This window comes from Danio aesculapii, chromosome 9, assembly GCF_903798145.1.
Source record: "Danio aesculapii chromosome 9, fDanAes4.1, whole genome shotgun sequence".
Classification (NCBI taxonomy): domain Eukaryota; kingdom Metazoa; phylum Chordata; class Actinopteri; order Cypriniformes; family Danionidae; genus Danio; species Danio aesculapii.
In genome coordinates this window covers 29,113,259-29,128,959 of record NC_079443.1, presented here as the reverse complement: position 1 = coordinate 29,128,959, position 15,701 = coordinate 29,113,259, and the positions used below count along the sequence as shown (strand labels likewise).

At 38.0% G+C, this 15,701-nt stretch overlaps 1 protein-coding gene and 1 long non-coding RNA gene across 2 annotated transcripts in view; both read left to right on the top strand.

Moving 5' to 3' along the window:
- The window catches only part of kcnh3 (potassium voltage-gated channel, subfamily H (eag-related), member 3), a 216,388-nt gene that overhangs the window by 81,257 nt on the left and 119,430 nt on the right, over positions 1-15,701 (top strand). The window lies entirely within an intron of this gene.
- LOC130235015 (uncharacterized) lies at positions 482-5,076 on the top strand. The gene is made up of 3 exons (XR_008838351.1): positions 482-1,263; positions 3,760-3,863; positions 4,001-5,076. It is a non-coding gene; the product is annotated as an uncharacterized LOC130235015 (long non-coding RNA).

Here is a 15,701-nt window from a genome sequence, read left to right as displayed (position 1 = left end):
ATAAAATAAGAAACAAAAATACACTAACTAAACACCCAAATGAAACTCACTACACCTAATAAAATAATAGAAATAAAAATACAAAATCTACACCTATCTCCCTGACTAACAAAAACACAGGTGAAAATATTTACAAAAAAGAAAAGTGGCGTCCAACCCCTACTGCCTCTTACCGTGTATATATTTACAATAATTACAATCAACAAACACACAAACCAAAACAAAAATAATAGGAAGGGGAAACACGGATGGGTATACAACAAAGTCAACACTAGCACAACAGCACGAGAAATACAATCAACGAAAAACAACTCAACAACCAGAATAACTTTTGCACAACTTCAATAACACGCCAACAAAACTCGCTCTTCTCCCTACGCCCGTTGATGTCTTTTTAAAGGTCGCCCTGGAATACTTCCTCCAATCCCAGGGCACGTCGTCTACGTAATTAGGGCGGGGCCTGCAGGTGAAAAGAGGGAGAGAGAGAGAAACAAACACACACACAAACAAACACACCTGCCAACGCAACACCCCCACCCATTTAAGTCAAAAAGTTTAATTCTTTTTGACAATTAACACCAGAAAACAAACAAACACATATCAAGCCCTTGAAAGGGCATCGGCAATAACGTTTTCTGTACCCTTCTTGTGGCGGATGTCAATGTTAAAACCTTGCACTACTAATGACCACCTCATTAGTCTCTGATTGGAGTTGGCCATGCGCTGGAGAAAAACCAGAGGGTTGTGGTCAGTGTAAATCACGACAGGTAAGTTGCTACCACCCACGTAAATTTCAAAGTGCTGGAGGGCAAGAAGTAACGCTAGGGCCTCTTTCTCGATTGTGCTGTAACGCTGTTGTGTTTTTGAAAATTTCTTTGAGAAATAGCACACAGGATGATCAACTCCATTTTCACCCTCTTGGAGCAGCACTGCCCCAGCTCCCAATGCACTGGCATCAACTTCTATTTTAAAGGGGTGAGTAAAGTCAGGGGCAGAGAGAACTGGGGCACTGCACAGAAGGTCTTTAGCTGCACTGAAAGCTGAATCACACTTTTGATCCCACACAAAATCTTTGGACCCACTTAACAGGTCAGTGAGAGGGGAAACAACGGAGGAAAAGTTTTTACAGAAACTCCTGTAATAGCCCACCATACCGAGGAACCGACGTAATTCTCGTTTGGTGGTGGGGGCGGGGAAATGAACAATAGCCTCCACTTTGGCTTCGATCGGGCGCACCTGTCCTTGTCCGACCTGCTTACCCAAGTAAGTGACCACAGCTTTAGCGAATTCGCATTTTTTTAAATTCACAGTTAAAGAGGCTTCACTTAAGCGGGTGAACACTAAACGCAGGGTTCTCATGTGGTCGTTCCAAGACTTGGAATAAATCACGACATCATCAAGATATGCCTCGCAATTTGTAACACCGGATAAAACTTTCTGCATCAACCTTTGAAAGGTTGCTGGAGCGTTTCGCATCCCGAAGGCCATCACGGTGTATTGCAGAAAATTATCCGGCGTTACAAACGCGGAAACATCTGAAGCCCGCTGCGTCAGTGGTACCTGCCAAAAGCCCTTCAATAAATCAAGCTTAGTCACAAACAAAGCAGCACCTACGCGATCTATACAGTCCTCCATTCTGGGCAACGGAAAGGAGTCTGGTCTGGTCACACTGTTCACTCTCCTGTAATCCGTACAGAATCTGTACGAGCCGTCCGGCTTGGAGACGAGCAAACACGGCGAGCTCCACGGGCTGCTGCTGGGTATCACCAAACCGTTCGCCAGCAGGTAATCTACTTCCTTCCTCATCTCCTCTCTCTTTACAGGGTTAAGTCTGTACGGGTGTTGTTTTAGAGGTGGCGAATTAATAATTTCAATATCATGAAATAAAACATGAGTCTGACTTGGCACATCTGAAAAGAGAGAGGAGAATTCACAGATCAAGGAAACGACATCCATGCGCTGTGAATTAGGGAGGTATGCCAATTGGTTTTCAATGTCATTTAAAAATTCCGAATTGCACAATTTCGGTGGCGTGGTCATTATTTCTGAAACCCTCAACCCGTCCTCCTCAGAATCCACAACAGGAGACGGAGGAGCGCACGCCAACACTGGCGCTGTTTCAGAAAGAGGCTTATCTGTGGCGGTTCTATCCACGTAAGCCTTCAACATATTTATATGACACACGCGAGATTTTTTTCTACGTTCGGGGGTGCGAATTAGGTAATTTGACTCACTTAGTTTCTGTTTCACTACGTAGGGCCCTGAGAAGCGAGCATGGAGTGCAGAGCCTGGCAGCGGAAGAAAAACCAGCACCAAATCTCCTGGTTGAAAGCTTCGCGCAACAGCCTTTCTGTCAAATAATTTTTTCATGTGAGCTTGTTTGGATGACAAATTTATTTTTGCCATTTCCCACACACGATTTAAACGCTCACGCATTTGAGTCACGTACTCACAAACGTTAACTGGAGATTTCTTCTCCGATAACAGCTGCTCTCTCAACAGCTTTAGGGGTCCGCGGACGGAGAACCCGAAAATTAACTCAGCAGGGCTGTATCCTACAGATTCCTGTACTGTCTCGCGAATGGCAAACATCAGCATCGGCAACCCCTCATCCCAGTCCTTCCCCGTTTCCACACAGAACGCGCGCAGCATGGACTTAAGGGTCTGGTGGAAACGTTCCAGCGCGCCCTGCGACTCGGGATGATAGGCGCTCGATAGCTGGTGTTTGATGGCAAGCTCACTGAGAACCTGAGTGAACAGTGCTGAGGTAAAGTTTGAACCTTGATCAGTCTGTATTATTTTTGGTAACCCGAATATGGAACAAAACTTAATGATTTCTTTAACAACAGCTTTCGCTTTGATGCTGCGCATTGGGACAGCCTCTGGGAAGCGCGTCGCAGCGCACATCAAAGTGAGTATGTACTGATATCCGGATTTAGATTTTGGCAGCGGTCCTACACAATCAATAATAATTCTCTCGAATGGTTCACCTATCACCGGTATTGGACAAAGGGGAGCAGGAGGAATAATTTGATTTGGTTTGCCAGCCAACTGACAAACGTGACATGAGCGGCAGTAATTTACTACATCCGTTTTTAGACCAGGCCAAAAAAAATAACGCAAAACGCGATCGTAAGTTTTCCGAATGCCCAGATGGCCAGAAAGTATATGATCATGCGCTAGTTCTAATATTTGTGAGCGGTAACCAGTGGGAACAACCACCTGACGAACAATTTCGCCGTCTTCCCACTGTCGCATTAAAGTGTCATCTTCAATGAAATATGTTACCTTTTTATTGGGTGCTTTTGCTTTGTCTGTCACAGCCGAAAAGCAGGTCACTAAAGAAGGGTCAGCCTTTTGTACAGCAGCCAATTGTGAACGTCCCGTTTGTAAAGTCGTGTCACCTATGGGAGACACAGGCTTTACAAACAGCCTCCCGGTTAGTGCTGAAAAAAAGGAATCAGACACGTCAATCACGTCTTCAAATTTGCGTGCTTGCGCACGAGTTACGACACACAAGGGAAATGCATCTGGAAATTTAGTTAACAGATCGTCAGATTCATCTGTTAATGGTTGGTTAACCACAATTGGGGGAGGGAAAACTATGCCACCAGCTAAGTCATTTCCCAATATAAAATCTACTCCTTCCACTGGAAGTTCAGAGCAGACCCCAACACACACCTGTCCAATAACTACATCTGTTTTAAGGAATAGGCTGTGTAAAGGAACCTTTACACAGCCTTTTCCTATACCACGCAGAATTACGTCAGCACCTGTGTAGGTTTCTGGAGTCAGAGGAATAGTGCCAGCCAGCAGGAGACTTTGGGCTGCTCCCGTGTCCCTCAACACAGACACTGATTTGGGTACGTCACTAGCGCTGCAAGCCACCCAACCCCGTAACATGAATGGCTCATAACCTGATGTAGCTGACAAAGACTTTTCACTACTATTTACAAACCCAACACCTTTAGGTTTAACTGAAGCATTTTTTTTCTTCCAGGCCTCACAATCAGCTATGAGATGACCAGCGTCCAAGCAATAAAAACACACTCTGCCCTCACCAGAACGCTGCTGAGCGCCCCTGCGCACCCCAAAAGCTCCTCCCCTGCCTGGTTTCGCAACACCCGTCCAGCCCTTTACCTGCCCTTCAGCACCCCGAACAGCAACCCTGTCATAATTCATTGGTGAAAAGACTGTACGGTGTGTTAAAATGAATTCGTCCGCCAGCACGGCGGCTGCAGAGAGAGACTTAACCTTCTGCTCGTTTAGGTGCACAACTAAACTTTCAGAAACACTGCTTTTAAAGTCTTCCAATAAAACTAGTTCTTTTAAAGCTTCAAATGTAGTAGTTTTACTGGCAGCGCACCACTTTTCAAAAAGGTTCTGTTTCTCTCTGGCGAATTCCACGAAAGTTTGTTTGTCTGCTTTCTTATGGGCTCTAAATTTTTGTCTATATGCCTCCGGAACTAACTCATAAGCACGAAGAACAGATTGCTTCACCACGTCGTAATTTAGACTCTGTTCAATCGGTAGCGCAGAACAAACCTCTTGTGCTTTCCCCATAAGCTTACACTGCAGTAACAGAGCCCACATTTCCTTCGGCCACTGCAGTGTAGCGGCAACCCGCTCAAACGCGGTAAAATAGCTGTCCACTTCAGCTTCACGGAAAGGAGGCACTAAATTAATGTGTCGGCTCACATCAAAAATTGGAGCGTTAGGCACATCGGGAGTTGAAACTGGAGTGGAAGTGGCTGGCAAAGGGGCGGCGGGTAATCGAGCGAACGAAGGAAAAGCAGGAGAACCTTCCAGTGGATCCTCAGCCGGGGGAGACCGGCCGTGATCCACTCGAAGCCGCTCTCTCTCTAACTCCAGCTCCAGCTCTCTTAACCTCAGCCTCTTCGCCACGCTCTCTTCCTGTTTGATTCGTAAATCCAATTCTTTTGACTTTAACACAAATAACGGGTCCGAATTTGGTAAACTACCTGGTGGTGCAAATATTGGTGACTTGAAAAGCGGAGATAAAGGTGGCGGAGTCGAGAGCCCCTCGTCGGCCTTCGACGGCGAAGACGTTCCCATTTCGACGCCAACTGCCTCCGACAGATCAGGCAATATACGTAGTAAAACCAATTCTTTATAAAGCACATCTTTTAATTCTTTTTTTGAAGCCTTATGCGGCACCACAATTTTAAAGAACTCTGCAATTTTAAAGAAGTCATCCTTACGGCAGCGATCAAACTGTTCCGTGCTCGGAGAAAGTGCGAAGGCAGTCAAATCAAAATCCATGTCAACACTATTCGCTACTCCTTTCCACACCAAAAAGAAAGCAGCCAAACAAAGAATAAATTGAAATGACTTACCCACTGCGCGTCCACAAGAAGGATTCAAAATAAACGTTTTTGCTGTACAAAAACAAATGACGAGCCCCCACTTTATGTTACGACCCTGGTCTAGGGTCAAAGCCGCAACATAAAAGAACACCCGACAAATAAAATTCACTTTTAATAACCCCTTTATATAGGGTCTCTTTATTTGTCTTTTTTTTGTCTTTTCTTTTTTTATCACCAAAAAAAAAGTGAAGCCAAATACCTCGGGGTGAACCCACATAAAATAAGAAACAAAAATACACTAACTAAACACCCAAATGAAACTCACTACACCTAATAAAATAATAGAAATAAAAATACAAAATCTACACCTATCTCCCTGACTAACAAAAACACAGGTGAAAATATTTACAAAAAAGAAAAGTGGCGTCCAACCCCTACTGCCTCTTACCGTGTATATATTTACAATAATTACAATCAACAAACACACAAACCAAAACAAAAATAATAGGAAGGGGAAACACGGATGGGTATACAACAAAGTCAACACTAGCACAACAGCACGAGAAATACAATCAACGAAAAACAACTCAACAACCAGAATAACTTTTGCACAACTTCAATAACACGCCAACAAAACTCGCTCTTCTCCCTACGCCCGTTGATGTCTTTTTAAAGGTCGCCCTGGAATACTTCCTCCAATCCCAGGGCACGTCGTCTACGTAATTAGGGCGGGGCCTGCAGGTGAAAAGAGGGAGAGAGAGAGAAACAAACACACACACAAACAAACACACCTGCCAACGCAACAATGTGGATGTGTGCACAAGTGTAATTGGATGTGAAGGAAGGCTATTAAAAGCAAACCAAAAACACACACCTTTAAGCGTGGTGCAGTCAGTTTGGTGGGTATAACTTCTGTTTCTAATCTGGTTGGTTGAATTTCTTTTCCTCTGTGAGATTATTGCATTTAGAATAACTGTGATCCAGTAAGATCTGTTTCAGTTCAGGTTCTAGTCAGAATATCTTATAAAATAGGGGTTTTCTAAACGGTCAAACCTGTTCAGTATTCTTGGTGGTGTAATATTTGTATTGATTAGCCCAATCGATGCTGCTTGACCAGCATATCCACATAATTTTTACCAGTGTTATTCTGTATGTATTTATAATGTATTTCAGTCACAAATTGTTTTGCTTATTTATTGCTTAGCTTCACAACATTGTCCATTTAAAGCGGCTTTTATTTTGAATAATGTTTCCCATATTCCAAAGAGTTGATACTCTGGGCTGCATTTCATTATTAGTAGTTAATCAATATTTCATTTATATTCATGCCCTTAGTAGACAAGAGGGTGAACGATGAATTACAAAGGTCGCCTTTATGAATATCAGACTGCTTTGCCTCATTTTTTTAGATTGATTTATTCTTTTTTTAGCCCCTGGGTTACTGAAATGCATTCTTGACATCTAAGAGTAGTGTTACAGTATGTCATGTGCAGATATGGCAACATATTAAAGATGAAATGTAAAAAAAAATCTAAATAAATACAATGGATGTTGAAATTACAGTGTTTATATATGTGAACAAATTCAAATTTTATTGTATTATAATGTTTATCATTTATTTATTTGTTTATTTATTTATTTATTTATTTATTTATTTATTCAGTCAGTCAATCAGTCAAAAACTCACTTATTTGCTTATGCATCTCTAAAAGTCTAAAAATTAGATCTTACGTCTTGACTGGAGAACGAGTACAAACCATGTTAATTTATGTGCATGCAATATGAGAAGATTTTCATTTCTGCTTTTAAAAATTCTGATTTTGACAGGATTTAAAACAGGATCAAATCCATGTAACATAGCTTCAAATCAATTTTTTTTTTCAAATCTAGCAAAAATATAACTGCTCAAATACAGTGCTCAACATATACAAGTAAACCCCTCAAAAATTTATTTTTTACATGAATATTTTTAATAGGAAGCTATACAATACAATATTTGTGCATATGCCTTTTTTTTCATTCTTAAATAACCTGCTTAAACACATTTTAATTTGTTTTTAGTCATTTTTATCATTTGTTTTTATGTTCTTATACTTGTCTCTTTTATTATTGTTTATGTAAAGCACTTTTAATTGCCACTGTGTATGAAATGCGCTAAATAAACTTGCCTTGCCTTGCCTATACATTAGATTAGTCAGTGTTTGAAGCCAAATGTGGAGCTTATCTACAAAATAACTTACAACAACGGTCCAAAAGCTAGTACACCCAAATTTATATGTTACAGAAAAATATTAAATACAGTGGAAAAATTAAGAGAAGCAGAACAATGGAAAAATTTAGTAAAAATTTTGTAGGCTTTAATTTTTTTGCTTAACTTTAATTGTATTATCTTTCTATTTCTAAATATGTTTGGTGACTAAAATATTATTGTAATAAATAGATCTGTTTAATAAATCTGATTTGTTTAAATGCACCAAAATATATTGCCTATATTCACTGAGAAATGGAGAAAAATATTCATTTTCAAAATGGGGTGTACTCAATTATGCTGAGCACTGTATATAGTAGATAGTAAAATACATAGATATTCATAAGCAAGATACATTTACTTCAAAGCAAATTGCACAAATTATAAGACCATATAAAATATAAAAGATTTATTTACCTTATTAAAAATCTCATTTTTGTTTGAAGATTATTTCTTGTGTGATGTTTATGTTTAACGAAAAAATTGCTAGTGGGTTATTAGAAAAAATCTATGCTTAATATATATTCTTAAAAATATATTGTTTTGTGAGTTTTGCAAATTATGTAAAATAACCGTTATTGAAAACGCCTTTTACTTTACAATTTTAATGTACAATAAAAAATTATATTTAATATCTATAATATTCCCTGACACAATGACAGCATTTGTAATCATTCAGAGGTGAGCACTATGCAAAATATTGAAAATAAATGTGATATTACATGTGCAGTGTGGTAATTTAACAGAGCCAAGGAAGTCAAATAGTATGCCCTGGTATTTTAACAACTGCATCAAACTTTCATTCTCAAATGACAATAACTAATTCTCTACGCCTTGCTTGAGTAGACTCCCATAACTAACATTATCTCATATAGGGCCCTGCAGCATCCTTGGAAAGAGAGCGGCATGAGAGTCTGTTCACTGGATGCTAACAGGAGCTGACTTGAGGTCACACACGCACACGCTTCACGCCTAAGAATGGCATGAATGGAGTGAATAGCCCATAAGCTAGTCCAGTTTTTAAGGGCTGTAGACGTTCATTGTGGCTCTTACTACTGGTCCAAAAATGGCTGGCCATTCCATAGAGAGGCAAAGAGAGAGCAGAGGCCATGAATGAGGTGCAAACTGTAAATAAGGGGGAAATGGTGTGTGTAAAAGGCACCACATGCATGTGTTGAAGTAGTGTTGTGTCTCTTGTTAACAATAGACACCAGAGATCATGAATTAGTTTGTTTGTAAAGGTTATATATACAAACAAAAAAAATATCTAGCTTAAAGGGGCAAATAATTTTGACCTTAAAATGGTTTAAAAAAAATTAAAAACTGCTTTTATTCTAGCTGAAATAAAACAAATAAGACTTTCTTCAGAAGAAAAAATATTATCAGACATACTGTGAAAATCTCCTTGCTCTGTTAAACATCATTTGGAAAATATTTAAAAAGGGGCTAATAATACTGACTTCAACCTCTGTATGTCATCTACCCTTATCGATATCTGACTAAGCTATTTGTTGAATTTAAGAGGCAACCGACTCCAAGTTAGCAGCACAGTTGACCCGACCTCTTCTCATTTGTCACACATCAGCAGGTTTAGCTGGGGTGGTCAGTGTATCATTACAGAAATAGTAGCCATGAATCATTCTGAAGACACTTTGCCAGGTGATGTAATTAACACTTTTGTATATTTTACCGTCTCTCAGCTCCATTATCACAGTTTTCCAGGAAATACTAGCTTGAGGCTATTGTCCCTCATCTCCCGCCGACTCACCAAGAAAAAACAGCCGGAGACGGAGACTTTATTGCCTGTCTGTTCCTTTGTTTGCTTTTTTTCATATGAACTCAATTATTATTCCTGTTAACTAAGAAACAGTTTGAATGTAAAACATTACTGGGGGATTCTATGAACAATCACATGCATGTTTGTTAATCTTTATATTGCCTATTACAGTGTTGTGCTGTTTTGCTTGGTTATTCATTCATTTTCTTTTCGGATTAGTCCCTTTATTAATCAGGGGTCGCCACAGCGAAATGACCTGCCAGCATATGTTTTATGCAGCGGATGCCCTTCCAGCTGCAACCCATCACTGGGAAACACCCAATCAGTCTTGCATTCACACACATACTGTACACTACGGCCAATTTAGCTTATTCAATTAACCTATAGCACATGTCTGACTGTAGGGGAAACCGGAGCACCCGGAGGAAACCCACACAAACATGGGGAGAACATACAAACTCCACACAGAAAGGGCCAGCTGGGGCTCGAACCAGCGACCTTCTTACTGTGAGGTGATCGTGCTACCCACTACGCCACCATGACGCCCCTGTTTTACTTGTGCTAAGCATTAAAAGAAGGTATTTTAAAAAGTGTGAATCTAATCTGAGATCTGCTTCAGTGTTTCAGGAAGGGCAGTAGACACAACAGCACTGCTGCGGCAAAAAATAGCATGTGCATTAAATACATATTTAGTACTTCTTTATTGTGTGATTTCATAACTTTAACGCTTGTAAAAGCTCGGAGGAGGTCAGAGATGATGCAGAAATTGCTTTCAGATAAATATATGGAAACTCGTAAAACACTGGATTCAGATTTATGGATCCTTTCATGAGATGTTGGATAAGGGCATGTTTCTGCAGGCGTAGTAATCAGTCAACTATTAAATAATCATTTATTCAGATCAATCCCATTCAAATATAAAAATGACCTTTAATAGATTTTTTCAATATTTTATTTTGACATTATATACTTCTGCAAGATACTGTCCTCCTTTTGTATATAACAATGTCATAATGAACACATCACTTTTTTATATGAATCAATGTTGGTTACGTAATCTTCAAAGTGTCTGTATGCGTGTGCCGTGCACATGAGAGATGGTGGCATCTCTGAAACAGTCTGTACCTGTTTTATTGAGGCCCCGCCCTCCTTCCGCTCACCATGGCAACCAAGAAAAACAGAATGGGTACCTGTCGCTTGGCAACATGGCCTGGTATCTCCAAGCCACAAGCTGCTGGAACAGAGAGCAGATTAAAAGAGAAAGTGTGATAGCTGCCAACAAGCAGCGACATTAACACTCAATGCATGTGGGTGTGTGTGTGTGTGAACATGTGGGTATGCGAGATACTCAGTCACAAACACACAGACGCACTTACGCATGCTCTTAATGCAAGACACTGCAGGTGAATAAGGTAAAATAATTAACAGTCATCAGCATACTTGCCCATTTGATTGATTAAATAGGACATTTAAAAAAATTTGTATTGCAAGTTTCCCAAAATATGTTTATATATGCAAATAATGTGTGTGTTCATTAAATATGTGCTAATTTACATAAATCACACACACACAAAAATTATGTTGGGTGTAGTGATGTTTGAAATCTTGATTTTGTTTTTACATATGATAACTGAAAGCTTTTATGGGATGAATTCTGGGAATCGGTTTTTGTCACTTCATAATTTACAAAATAAGGTGAACAGAATAAAAAAACTAAATTTGCATATTTTTTGTACAATTAAAAGGATAAATGTTCTTCTGAAAAAACTTTAGAATACAGATATGAACTGTGAAGTTTGGTCTTCTATGGGCTCTATTTTAATGAATTAGGCGCAAAGTCTAAAGCGCACAGCGCAAAAGCATTAAGGGCGTGTCTCAGTCTACTTTTGCTCAATTCCCTTTAAGAGTCAGTTGTGTCGTGCCATGGCGCATTTGTTATTTAAATGCTGGACTTTGTATGAGAAATAACTGAACGCTTCACTAGCGAGAAAACAGTCAAACAGACCATCTACAGCACAAGGATAAAGAACGAGCCTCCTCCATTCGGCCTCTTTACTTTCTCTTTACTTTACTTTGACTCTTTACTTTACTCCTTTACTTTCGTGGATAAGGAAACGGTGTTGTACGCACTTCGCTGAAGACATCCATTAGTCTACATATTTATTTTGTTTGTTAAGCGCAAATATTTGTTTCAAAACTATTTCTAAATTCAGTTCTAATTTCCAACAAATTAATAAATGAATAATAATAACGAAATGTGATCAAAAAACTGAGTCATATCCAAACGCACATCCTATTCTTATTCCCCATATGGTGATGCAGACGTCACCAAAATCCGACAGGTGGACAAATCTAAACTTGTTTTAATTAAAACAAATATAAATATACATATAATCAATACTTTACATTATACAAATTGTCATAAATATGTAGAAAATATTAATTGTGATGTGTAATAGGTGCATAACTAACACACTCTGCGCTGGACTTTAGTCTTTTTAGTTGGTCAATGGCGTGGTCTATTTTAGTTCCTTAACCTTAATGGATTTGCTATTTAAACAGCATGGTGCAAAACGTGAAAATTAGGGTTGCGCCTTATTGTGCCTTATTGCACTGGGTGTATGGTAGGGCCCTATACTGTATGTATTGTACTTGAAATCCACAGGCATAGGTTAATAAAGCAGACAAAAGGAACTCAATGTTTTGGACATTTTCTTTACATAAACACAACAAATAAAAAAAAAATATGAAAAGACAAGGGGCGACGCAGTGGCGCAGTAGGTAGTGCTGTCGCCTCACAGCAAGAAGGTCGCTGGTTCGAGCCTCGGCTGGGTCAGTTGGCGTTTCTGTGTGGAGTTTGCATGTTCTCCCTGCGTTCGCGTGGGTTTCCTCCGGGTGCTCCGGTTTCCCCCACAGTCCAAAGACAAAGACAGGTGAATTGGGTAGGCTAAATTGTGCATAGTGTATGTGTGTGAATAAGAGTGTATGGGTGTTTCCCAGTGGTGGGTTGCAGCTGGAAGGGCATCCGTTGCATAAAACAAATGCTGGATAAGTTGGCGGTTCATTCCGTTGTGGCGACCCCAGATTAATAAAGGGACTAAGCCGAAAAGAAAATGAATGAATGAATGAATGAATGAAAAGACAAAAAAAAAACTAAAATCTCAGAACTGACAGGTAAAAGAAAAAAAATCTGTCTAACTGTATTAAAAGCTTTTTTGAAAGGTATACCTCAGGTGAACCCCTCAGCCTGTCTCTAAGCTCTGCTATGATCAGATTCATACTGAATGCATTAGTTTCTGTTTCGAGTTGCCTTGAGGTGACGGCTGCATGGCATACGGCTAGTGTTTGATTTATGAGCCTCATGTCTGAATAAACAGTGTCCAGAGTGTGTGTGTGTGTGTGTGTGTGTGTATAGACAGGACGTTTGATTATACCCGTCTGACCTGTGTCGAGGTTTTACTAGTCAAATGAATCCAGGATCTGATGTGGAGAGGAAAGCCAGTTTCCATCTGTTTTAACCAGAGTTCACTGGTTTTAGAAAGTATTTTTTTTCTCAGGTACTGTAGGGCCCTATATGAAATCTGTTTCATTTTGTTCCCAAATTCCACTGTATTTTTTTGTTTTATTTTGTTTTTCATTTGCTTGTTTGTTCACTTATTCCAGGGCTTGTTAAAGCTTATAGATCGTTTGTTCATTTGTTTGTTCATTTGTTCATTCATTTGTTTATTCATTTGTTTATTCGATCACTTGATCATTCGTTCGTTCATTCATTCGTTTGTTTATTTGTTCGTTTTTCTGTTTATTAGGAATCCAATCTTTCATTCATAAGAAATTGCTTGTTTGTTTATTCCTTCAGTCATTTGTTTGTTTGTTTTTATTTGTTCTGTCATTTGTTTGTTTGTTCACTTATTCTGGGGCTTGTTAACTTGTAGATCATTTGCTCATTTGTTTGTTAGTTCATTTGTTAGTTTGTTTGTATGTTTATTCATTCATTTGTTTGTTCGTTCGTTCCTTTGTTTGTTTGTTCATTCATTCGTTGGTTCGTTTGAAAGTTCATTCGGTCGTTCGATCATTCATTAGTTTGTTCATTCATTCATTCATTCATTTGTTTATTTGTTCATTTTCCGTTCATTCAAAATCAAATCTTTCTAGAAATCTAGAAATTGTTCATTCATTCATTCATTTATTTGTTCAGTTTATTTGTTCTTTCATTTGTTCATTTATTCTGGGGCTTGTTAACTTGTAGCTCATTTGTTTATTTGTTTGTTCATTCATTTGTTTTTTTGTTTATTCATTCATTTGTTTGTTTGTTTGTTTGTTCGTTCATTCGTTCATTCATTTCAAAGTTCATTCGGTCGTTCATTCATTCATTTGTTCGCTTGGTTATTCATTCATTCATTCATTCATTCATTCATTTATAACATGTTGAAGCTTGTAGATTGTTCATATATTTGTTTGTTTATTCATTCATTTGTTCGTTTGTTCAGTTGTTCATTTGTTTTGTTCGTTCAATCGGTCGTTTGTTCATTCATTTGTTCGTTCATTCATTCATTCATTCATTCATTCATTCATTCATTCATTCATTCATTCATTCATTCATTTGTTTAACTGTTTATTTTCCATTCATTAAAATCTAATCTTTCATTTATTAGAAATTGCTTGTTTGTTTATTGATTCATTAATTCATTTGTTTGTTCACTTTTATTTGTTCTTTTATTTGTTCATTTATTCATTTATTCTGGGGATTGTTAAAGCATGTAGATCGTTTACTCATTTATTCATATGTTTGTTAGATTGTTTGATTAACCATACGTATGTTCATTCATTCGTTCTGTTGTTTATTCATTAATTCATTCATTCATTAATTCATTCATTCATTCAGTCATTCATTCGTTTGTTTGTCTGATCATTTGTTCATTCTTTCTGATCTTAAATTTAAACTTTACCTCCAGCCTTCATAATTTCAGGTGAGCAAAAACCCCTCAGACGTTCACCATTGACTCTCTTCAACCTTCTCCAAATGAGTTTCAGAATGACTGATTGTTTTCTGCTTTTGCCTAAAAACAGCAAATGATGTGCTGTGGCCTCAAGTCCTCATATGGTTCATATTTCATGCGCTTGATTGATGTCATTTCACATTGTTGTTCTTGTTTTGATGACAAATCTTTGCTATTGACTTAAGGAGTTTGATTTACACAAGCTTGAGTTTTCTATTTTTTTGTATTATTAAATAAGTTAAACTAGTTACATAAGGCCAGTCATTGACACCTGGGCACAGGATGTATTTTGTTTAGTGTTATCATCAGTTTGTGTGTTTGTTTAGATAGACTGTAACCTTCAGATTAAAAGTTTAAACAGTCCTGCCAGTCCCTGAGATACACAGCCATATCTGTAGATTGAAGATCAGTAGGGATGAGAGATGATGCTTATTGTCTGTGTTGCCAGATAACATGAGTTGGAATGAGAAATGATTCCTGTAACAGAAACTTGTTTTTTTTCTCACTTCAAACCTTCAAAGATTTATGTCGAATAAATTATAAAATAAAAATACTTTAATAATTTACTACTACTGTTATTAATATATTAATATATTAAAGATACTAATATATTTTTGATAGAAGTCTCACACATTTATATGAAGACAAATACTATAAAAAACATTTATGGGAGTTTTAATTTTATTACAATGTCATCTCTTTATGTTTCACTATTTAAAGTGTCAGTCATTCTTGTAAATGCAAAGCTTAATTTTAAGGATTACTAAGTAATTATTGTCAAACAATCCTCCAGAAATCATTATGATAAATAACTAATATGCTGGATGCTTTCTTTAATGAAGTGAAAGTTCAAATGAATGAGAGAGAGACTTGTAAAAACACTGCAGAAAACACTTTATGAAAAGCCAAATAAGTCCAAAATGTGCAGGAGAAATGGTTTTGACTGCAATTTCACATCTTAAACTTTTGAATTTCAATGTAAGGAGGACCAAACCTCACAATACAACACGAGAAAAGCATTGCTATGTTTCAGGATTTATATTCTTCTCTGTTACACAGCCATTTTTTAGCCATAGAGTTTAATACCTGGAAATATATCAAAACAGCATATCTCAAACACAACAAAACGATAAAGCAAACACTGGATAATCAGCCAGAGGCAGGAGGGATTTGTCAACTCTCTGCAATCACACATCTAATCCCTCAATCTATAACAGCGCTATAACAGTCATATCAATAGATGACAAATTTTATTGACACTCTCTTCCAAGCGGTTGCTTTCACATGCTGTATATGATTATTTTGTCTAGATTCACTTTAACATGTAAAGTTGAACAATTATTTTATATTTA